This window comes from Aristolochia californica, unplaced genomic scaffold, assembly GCF_029961685.1.
Source record: "Aristolochia californica isolate CCGP_79_NKW_82.1479 unplaced genomic scaffold, dmAriCali1.0.hap1 SCAF_3, whole genome shotgun sequence".
NCBI lineage: Eukaryota > Viridiplantae > Streptophyta > Magnoliopsida > Piperales > Aristolochiaceae > Aristolochia > Aristolochia californica.
In genome coordinates this window covers 44800319-44810396 of record NW_027181992.1, presented here as the reverse complement: position 1 = coordinate 44810396, position 10078 = coordinate 44800319, and the positions used below count along the sequence as shown (strand labels likewise).

General features: G+C 35.8%; 1 long non-coding RNA gene across 1 annotated transcript; it reads left to right on the top strand.

Annotated features, from left to right (window-relative positions):
• Positions 1-7890: 7890 nt before the first annotated feature.
• On the top strand, positions 7891-9534 carry LOC137960311 (uncharacterized). Its single transcript, XR_011114138.1, has 3 exons — positions 7891-8086; positions 8679-8732; positions 9426-9534. It is a non-coding gene; the product is annotated as an uncharacterized lncRNA (long non-coding RNA).
• Positions 9535-10078: the final 544 nt, after the last annotated feature.

Genomic DNA, 10078 nt, shown 5'->3' with positions numbered 1-10078 from the left:
GTGCGGTGTGACACAAGTGTGTGGCGTCAGGCGACATGAGTGGAATAGGACCAGGGATGGTAGTGAGAGAGGATGAGATGGACGAAATCGGCGCGAATCTGACGAGGGTCAAGAAAGCTGAGAAGGTTGTTGTTGCATTCGGTGATTTGACGGAAGGAAGAACGACTAAGAGTTTCAGAGCTGGTGGGAGGGAAAGACGGAGAATGGGAAGAGAAGTTTTTTTTAATTATTTTCTTAATATCAGTGGCGAAGGGGTAGAGGGAGAGGCGGACGGAATCGAGAATGCATCGTCCGGGTGGTTCAAATTGGGAGGGTGTGGCAAAGAGTGGAGAGACAGAGGAAGCGGAAAAAAAAAGATGGCAAATGCAAAAGTTCAATATGCTCTGATACCATGTTAGATATTGAACTAAACTATATTAGTGGATGAACTAAATCACACCTTTATAATTGATTAAGTGTGGTATGTATACAATTTAGAATATAAAATATAATATTTACATAAGAAGATAAATACAACATGGGATAAATCCAATAGGATCTTATCCAATAACTGAAGGGATTACATTTATCCCTTATCATGGGGAACACAATGAAAGTTAAACAAATTTGAAGAGTGGCCTATGGAGAGACGAGGGCAAGTCGTCCTCTCCAATCAAACTTCTTTGCTTATTATTATATGTTGTCTATAAGATGGATGCTGCAAGTTAGATATCCTTTTACACCGGTAATGACTAATAAACCGTCTCTAAAGTGTGAAGGCCCACTCGTTTCGATATCCATGAAAAATGAGAGAGAAAATATAAGATAAATATAGTTTTTCTTGTTTAGATACATGTATAAAATAAAAATAAAATAAAACGGGTCAAAGTCATCACATATCTCTGCTTCTCATCGTGATCTGATCCTGTGCTCATCACATGTATACCCAATACGCTTAGGATTCACCTGGCCACTTTGGCCATCAGTTTCCGTCGCCACTTTGAAGAGCTGAGGCATCAGTTTCCGTATTTCTCAGAGTTGTCTTTGTTTTTTGCGTTTTTGTACTCTTCTTTGGTGAAAACGACACAAGATACGACCCTTGGTGAGAATACCTACGTTATTCTTCCTTCTTCGCCTCCTCTTAATATTGGACTCCTCTGCCGCATTTCTGGCCTGCTCAGCTCTCCACCCGCTTATGGAAAGTCTCAGGGGATACTGGCGCCGTTCAAGGTACGTCCGCCTGGACGGTGAACCCGGTCGCCGCCTCAAGACCCGCAAGAGCCGGCCCCAGATCGCCATCTCTACCCGCCGCCCCCGCTTCTGGCGAATCAGGATCACACCGCGCCTCAGGTTGCTCAAGATCGGCTCTCCCAAACGGTTCTTCTTTCGCCTCAGGGACGCCTACGTTAGAATGATGCTCAGCTTCTCCAACTCCGGCGTCTTCAGCGGCGGTTACGCTTTCGGCGGCGACGTGCCCGCGAGAGTAGGGTTTGGCAAAGGTCCTTTGAAGGAGTACGACGAGAAAGTTATCGTCGAGATTTACAGAACTCTGGTGGCTCAGGGGCAACTGATGGCCCAACAAGGAGGAACAAAACTGCCTGATATCGCTGTTCAACCTGCTTAAGGAAATCCAGGAATCACTAGTAATCTCTCTAAACATATAAAACGGTGTATGAATTTCATCTTTATTTATTTATTTTCTTTTTATCTCTTTTATGAATCGCTTTCTTAATAATTACTCCCTGTATAATATCATCGCCATTCCTCTTTCGACCTGAAGAAAGGATTTTCGTTTCTGGTACCACTGTGCCTTGTTCTACAATTTCTTATTGTTTTTCTAAGATCTGGTTTGGCTATCCAAGCTTGGGATGTTTTTGTGTTGAGTATTAAGAAAGAAACGGAGAAGCCGTTCACTTGGGGGAGACTATCCGTTTCTTACTCAGATATTCGACCAACCTCGCTGCATCTCTTGCTTCATCAATCCAAGTTAAATTGGTTGAGGGATGGAAAAAACCCTTCCGTTCGCGAACAAGTTGGAGTGCTCTCCGTTCTCTTCATGTTGTCATCTCCTTCAAGAATCACGATTTTGTTTGGATGCTTGACGACTTCACGTGTTGGCACATGCTTGCAGAAATAGCAATTTACAGAGATCAACAACGCCTGCCGAGGATAACCACTAAACCTTTAGGAGGGTTTCATTTAGTGTTTAAAGATTTTTTTTTTCCGTTTCAGATTTCAGAAACAAAAATCAATAAAAAGAAAAGTGTGAATCTATATTTTTGCAGCTTTGCAGCTTTCCTCACTTGCAACCTGTAGAGCTTCATCTTGCGCAGAATGCTTCTAAGTAAATCATATTTAACAATTCTAATTCAATATTTTCCGTTCTTATCACTTGCCAATCCTTTAGTTTTATTCATTCGGGACAACATGAGTTAAAGATTCACGTTTCCGTGATTGTCTTAAACTGTGGGAAGTAATTCTGTAAAAGCTGCTACCAAAGAAGAAGAAGAAGAAGACAGTCTAGCAAAAAGCCATCCGAAGAGACTCAAATAAATGGGTTCCAAGTTAGCCGAATGATCTCATTCAGCATCTGGTAAAAAAAAACTGAAACAGTAGAAGAGGGCATTCGTTAATGGACATGATCACATGGGTGGTGGGTGTAAATGTGGGATGATGACGTGGGTGAGTGTCAGTTGGATAAAGAAGTTGGTGGGAGAAATATGCGGGCGGCAATGCTTACAGGAGTTGACCCATAGAGAAACTGATAATGCAAGGAGAGAAAATGGGGATTGACAAGGAAAGGTAGGGATCAGGGACTCTTACCTCCGGTAGAGGTGGATCGTTGGCATCGCTGCTGAAAAACGGAAATTAGAAATAAAACCATTGTGGAATCACCACTGGTAGACGCCTGTTGGCTGCTTTAATGGTAACGTTTTTTAGTATCTTCTTTCTCGAATGCGCCTATTGGCTGCTTTAATGGAGACGTTTTTTTTTATCTTCTTTCTCGAATGCCGCTTTAATGGAGACGAGCCGTTATCCGTTACATCTGATATGATGAATTCAGAGTTCGACTCCTAAAAAGAAAAAAAAAAAAAAGCCAGGGGGTCATCTTCTTGCTTCTGTACTATTCCCTTTCGTTGTTTTAATCTTTCTGCTTAACCAGAAAAGACTCCATTTCTGGAATCCAAAAAAGCCAGGGGGTCATCTTCTTGCTTCTGTACTATTCTCTTGACTACATTTGCAGCGAAACAGTCTGCCTTTCTAGTTTCTGGAAATCCAAAAAAGGAACCGAAATGAGGACCACGATCTCTATCTAAAATAATAGTTCGGCAGTTAGACTACCTTTAATTGTGAGAGAAGCATCAGCAATTGGCCATTGAAGTCTGACTGGAATTACTTCTTTACAGATCCATTAGTTTCTGTATCAAATCTCGACGTTTATATACATCATTTCTGGGAACTTCTGACGTGAATTAATAGTTTTCTCTTCGTTTTTTTTCTTCAATGTAAGTGAGGAAGTCGAATCAGAATCGAGGAAGAAGAAACTCTTAAGGGGAAAAATCATCGAACTAAAGCAATTATGGATCATTATTTTTACCCTTTTATAATTCAATTATCAATTGCATGACAGACCCAGAGAAACTTGATTTTCGTAACAAGCGATTTGGGATTTTAAATATACGAGCTAGTCGCAAAAACGAACAGAAATCAGAGATTAAGACCATCTATCGTTTTCATTCTCTCTCCCGTTTGATCTACAAACAGAACGGACAGCACGTCGGAATTTATTGATTTTATTAAAGAACTAAGTGCATGACGAGTAGTAACCTTTCTCGAAAATCTTCAAATGGTTGAATTCATCAGTTTTTATTTTATTTTTTTTATTCTGGAGTAATTGGATGCACTTGACTGCGTTCTGCATTCATTACTTAGAAAATGAAGTTTTAGAAGCTTCGCTCATCGATGACGCTGTAGTTGATAAACAACATAGCCATGAACAAGCAGTCTCCATTACTTAAACATAATTTATAGGTTTTGTGATCGTGGAAAGATGAGGACCATCTCCTTGGAAGATTTCTTCTGGAACGAGGAGATGGCTAGAAATTCGAGACGAAATCTAGATAATAGGCTCCCGATTCCTTTTTATCAGCTGGAGTCAACCCAAAGTGGAGTGTTGGTGGTCATAAACAGCTCTTAATCCGTAAAATAATCGATTGGAAGATAACAAGAAAAGAAGCTCCCATCGTCTACTCTCCCTGCTTGCTTCATGCCACATTTCATTCATTCGATTTATCTTTTTTCTTCTAAATTTAGCCTTGTTTGTTAATGGCGTCATCCAAACAGATTAATAAATGGGAAATTGACAGAAAATAATGGGTTATTCCATGATTTGATTTTGTTTACCCTTACCCTTATGTCCATGAAGGTAGGACGTATCTCCTAACCTATTTGTTTTCCCATTCACTTGCTGAAATTTTCTTAGCTGTAGAAAATGACAATAGAGGATAACAAGATTGGGTTTGAGACATTGAACTTGGTTAACTCAGTCCCGAATTTTTATGATAACAAAACTTAAACTAATGAGTCGATCTTTGCAATTCAAGCATTTCAAGATTTATTATCTTCACGTGACACAAATATAAGGTTTATGAGGAAGCACCTATGAAGAAATGAAGATTCGAAGACCTAGAGCCGTAAGTCAAGCGGAAAAGCTTAAGAACTCTAAATTTGTAAGTAGAATAGATAAAAGTATGCTTTGGAGTATTAAGGAATGCAATGTTTTCTAAAACCATATTTTCCACATATAATGTTTAAGAATCATTAAATATCTTAGTTTTGGCTTTTGTCATGCATAAAACTTAATTATATACATTGCTAATATGTATGATATATCATTAACTTAGCAATATGATCAATCGTCCAAAATGTAGTAGACCTTTAGCATAAAGCATGATTCATCATCCTATATGGCATGATCTAACATCGAGTATGTTAGAAGACAAGGCTTATACTGCATGATCAACAACATTTATGGGTATGATTGATTATAACAAAATGTTGCTAAGCAAAAGTTACAAAGCATAATCGATCATCCTCTTTTTTAAGGTATGATCAATTATTCATAATCTTATCAGGTTAGTGTGTAAAGCATGGTCAATCATGGTACTTTAGCCAAAATTTGCGAATTGGTTGGTCGATAATAGAATCAACCATAAGATCATAGGAAATCAAAAGTATAGTCATTTAGAGCGATTGATATCAAAAGTATAATCAATCAATCTCCTTGTGTAGTTTTCTATGCAACGAACTAAAATAAGTTAGTTTCACCAAGAAACTTATAAATAGGGAGTCAAATTCATCCTTATGCATTGAATGGATATTTGTTGGCATACCAAAGCTTTCAGAAAAAGGAATTTTGAGTCAAATATTTCGATTTTTCCCTTTGTGAGAGAAAAACCTGAAGTTGGCCAAATCTTTCGATTTATCTACATTTTATAGGCATTCATAGTTCCTTCAAACTCTACATACTTTATTATACATATACTCTAAGAAAATGGACTTCCACCGGTGATTTTTTTGCTAGCAGGAGTCTAAAATTCGTTGGGCGATGTTCTCCCACCAAAAAATCCTTAACTCATTCACTTGCACGATTTCACTAGTGTCATATTTGCTCGCGAATTTTAGAGAGTACCATCTCTGCCAGTGAATTTTCAAATTTATTGGTAGAGGGTATTTTATTAATTTTTATATTATGTGCACCTTTTCCAATGAAATTTGAATTTCATTGGGAAAGCATAAAAATTATAGTTTTTAAATTTACATGTTAAAATTGAAATTTTTTGTTTAAAATATAATAAAAATATAAAAGTAATCAATTGATTATAAGATCAATTTTATATATTAAAAAATTATATAATAATGTTCCAAAATTTTAAAAAAATTACCAATAATTTAACAAGTCATATAAAAAATTTATAAATTATACAAAAGTAAATAATTATTCACCATCTGCGGGAGGATGACTTTGACCTTGCATCTACCCCCTTCATCTTCCTCAAGGATGAAAGAAACTACAAACATTCATCTTCAAAATAAGTTCAAAACTTTGTGAATGCCTCATTTGTCCTTCGTCATCATCATCATCAATCCTGAAAAATTAACAATCGATTTAGTATGAATACTTGAAAATAAATAAAGTTGACTTATAAAACCTATTGGATCCTAATCATTTATTGTTCTAGTTTTCAAATATATATATATATATAATCAATAAACTACTCTTTGAATGCGAAAAAAAAAAAAAAATCGTCATAGGGAAAAAGAAAGAAAGAAAGAAGACAAAGAATAAAAAAAAATGACAAAAGGAGAGAAAAAGAAGGAAAATGGTAGAAAGACGAAGAGAGAGAGAAAGAAAAAAAAGAAAAAAGAAGAAAGAAATAATCGATGAATGAACGAAAAAGAAAAATAAAGAGAAAGAAAGAAATAAGAAAGAATGAAAAATAATAAATAAATAAAGAAATGAGAAAGAAAAAGCAGGAGAACGGAAGAAGAAGAAGAGAGAAAAAATGAAAGAAAAATGAAAGGAAAAAAGAAAGAATGAAGAAGCAAAAAGAAAGAAATAAAAAAACAGGAAAAAGAAACAAAGAAAGGGAAAGAAAAAAGAAAGAAGAAAGAATGAATGAATGAAGAGGAAAAAAAGAAAGAAAAAAAATATAAAAAAGAAAAAGAAGGAGAAAGGAAGAAGCAATAAGAGAAGGAAATAGTAAAAGAAGACAAAATGAAGGAATAAAAAAGAAAAAAGAAAGAGAAAGAAATAAGAAAGTGTGAGAAAAGAAGAAAGAAAGAAAAACGAATGAATAAAAATAAGAAAGGAAAAAGAAAGAATGAATGAAGAAGAAAAAAGAAAGAGAAATCAATAAAAAGGAAACAAGAAAAAACCAAATGAGGAAGGGGGAAAGAAGATAGAAAGAAAACACGGAAGAAAGAAGAAGAAAAAAAAAGAAAAAAAACGAAGGAGCAGAGAAGAAATGAGAAGAAAAAAAAAACAATAAAAGAAATAAAAAAGAAAAATAAATAAAGAAATATAGAAGAAATAGTGATAAAAACAAGAAAGACAGAAAAAACGAAATATGAAAGAAGAAAGTATGAAGTTGGGTCAAAGGCCGATCCTAAAATGGCTAATCACTTAGGAAACCTTTTCTTCAAACTAATCTATATGTAACTATTCTTTAACACTCCCCTTCATGTGTAGGCCCTCTGGGCTCTTACATGTGGATAATTTGGGTGGAGGGTCATATATGAGTACCTCTTCTGATACCATATGAAGTTGGATCCAACTAATCTATGTGAGACTATTCTTTAATAACATGGATTAATGAGATAAAAGTTCTTAAGTTTATTAGTTGGAAAATAGGTTTCATAAGGTGGTTAGTCATTTTGGGATAGGCCTTGGATCCAATTTAATATGGTATCAGAGTAAACACTTAGTATGTGGCCTTCCACTCAAATTATCCACTTACCTACACGTGGGGGCCTCTATCCAAATTATCCACGTACATATATGTGAGGGGAAGCGTTAAAGAATAGTCTCATATAGATTAGTAAGATAAAAAATTTTAAATTTATTAGTTGGAAAAAAGGTTTTCTAAGGTAGTTATTTATTTTGGAATGAGTCTTTTGATCCAATTTAATTTAAAAAAATTGAATTTATTAGTTAAAAAAAAAGTTTTGTACGGTGGTTATTCACTTTGGGACGAGCCTTTTACCCAATTTAACTAGTAGTTTGAATTGTACCGTGGTACGTACGTCAGAGCGAGGCCCTTCAGGGTATTCAATTTAATGGGTAACTGATTAAGGGGGAAGGGAAGCAGGTTTTCCCTAATCTTTTGCTATATGCGCTTGCTACTGATTTCCGTCGGTTCAGTGCTAGATTGAGAGGAGTTGTGGCGCTTTTTGATAACTAGTCGGAAGGGAAGAGAAAACTAAGAATTGTCACTTGCAGCGATGGCAAGAATTAATCCCCGTGTCGGAGCTAATATTCTGGGCCAACACTCAGCTGAGAGAAATGAAGACGCCACTGCTTATGTTGGTAACCTCCGACGCTCAGGTATCCATTTTTGTTAACTTTTCCGGCTTAACCTGTCTTCTGGGAGGAAGGAGTCGAGGCACTGTCATCGATTTTTGACTGTTTACTGTGCATCCGCTGAAGCCACAGAAAAAAAAGAAGAAGCAAAAACTGTCTTCTGTGGTTATTGAGATTGTAAAGCTCTTCTACTGTAGGATTTTAATGTCTATAGATGCCTGATAGAAGCAGTCCAGCGGTAGGTAGGTACATATGATCACTAGTAGTGATTAATATTTGTTGATGTCTGATAGAAGCAGTCCAAGTGTAGATGGGTTCTATGATCACTAGTAGGGATTTTAATGCTTGCGGATGCTTAACTGAAGCAGTCCAAGTGTAGGTGGGTTATATGATCACGTGTAGGGTTTTCTTTCAACGTCACTGGGAACAATATCTCCATTGTGATGTGACTGTTAGCAAACTCGTTTGTGTAACTTTTGTATCAGCTTGAGATTTTCTGTCATCCAGCGGAAATTTAAGTTTTAAGGTTTTTTATGTCGTGAATGGATCTTAATACAGTATTTAGCTGTGTTGTTCGAGATTTCAAACTCCACTCAACGTTTCATAATTCTTTCAGTTTAATACAGAGGAGTTACTGGAGGAAGCTGTTTGTTCCAAGCAAGGTCTGTTGGTAGGTTTCTGTGTTTGTTCTCTATATTAAAGTTTTGAAGTGGATTGTGGGGTATTTTTAATTTTGTACTGAGGTTTTTAATGCTTTCAGAAAGGTTTTTCGCATTGAGAAAACTAAATATATCAGGAAGTCTTTTTAACCGTAGTTGCATGTATCCAGTTTGTTGCATTATGCATTTCCTTTTTGCTGGTTCTCTTCTGCATACTGAGAAATATCATCCTATTCTTTTTAGTGTTTCCGATGAAAGCTTACCAATATATAGCAGGTACTTGTTTTGTCTTACCAGTTGTATCTCCATACTTATTGTAATACTATACACTTGTTTAGCTTAAATTTTTTTGTTGTATTTGTAAGTTTTGCAGTTAATCTTATTTTCCAAAAGATATATTGACAACCCTCATCAAGGATATGGCTTTGTAGAGTTTCATAGTGAAGAAGATACTAAGTTTATTAGCAGCTGCTCTTCATTTTGCTGCTCCTATTACAAAATAAGGCACATAAAAATTCAATTTGCATTTCTGACTTTAGGGCAATATATATAGTCCCTTTTAATTCAACACATTTCTTCTCTGATTCACTTAACCTGAATTTATGTGACATTTGCTGTACTGCCATTGATGATGACATTTTGTGTTATACTTCTATTTGGCGATATGAATAAGGTTTGTGGTTTTTTGAAGCTTGTCATTTTAGATCTCCAGGAAAGGGAAATACTTCAAGAAACTCAAGGAAGCAACATGAAAATGATAGAAGCTAATTGGTTACTCAAGAAATTAGGAGGTATAGTACATACAACAGTTTGTCTTATAAATCTTGAAATGCTTATATCATCACAAGAAAACCATCATAATTATGTCCATTTTATTTGCCAAACATGAGTTTCCACAACTTTTAAAATCATGTAATATTGTCTATATATAATACAAAATACACTAGAAATTGAAGTCATAGCAAGGCATCAAGAATTTGAGGGCAATTTTAAAAGAAGAAAGCAACTTAAACAAATCCCTTAGGTTTCATACAAGTGGAACTCTATAGTGAGTTTGTAGGTGGACAGTTGGGCAGGGGAGGAACCTCTATTTCAAATATTTCTGAAATTGTATAGATAGAAAAGAAGCCAAAGAATCACAATAAAAGAATCAAGGAATGAAGCAGAAAGGCAAGGAGCTCAGAACTTGATTTTAGAAGAAACCTATATGAAGAGGAAATGGTAGAATTGTCCAGCTTATTGCAGCTGCTAGAGTCTTTATATATCTTGGAGGTTGGTGAAGATGACCCTATTTGGAGCCCTTGCACTTGTAAATCTTTCTCAGTTGCATCAATCTACATCTAGATCAGCTGCAACC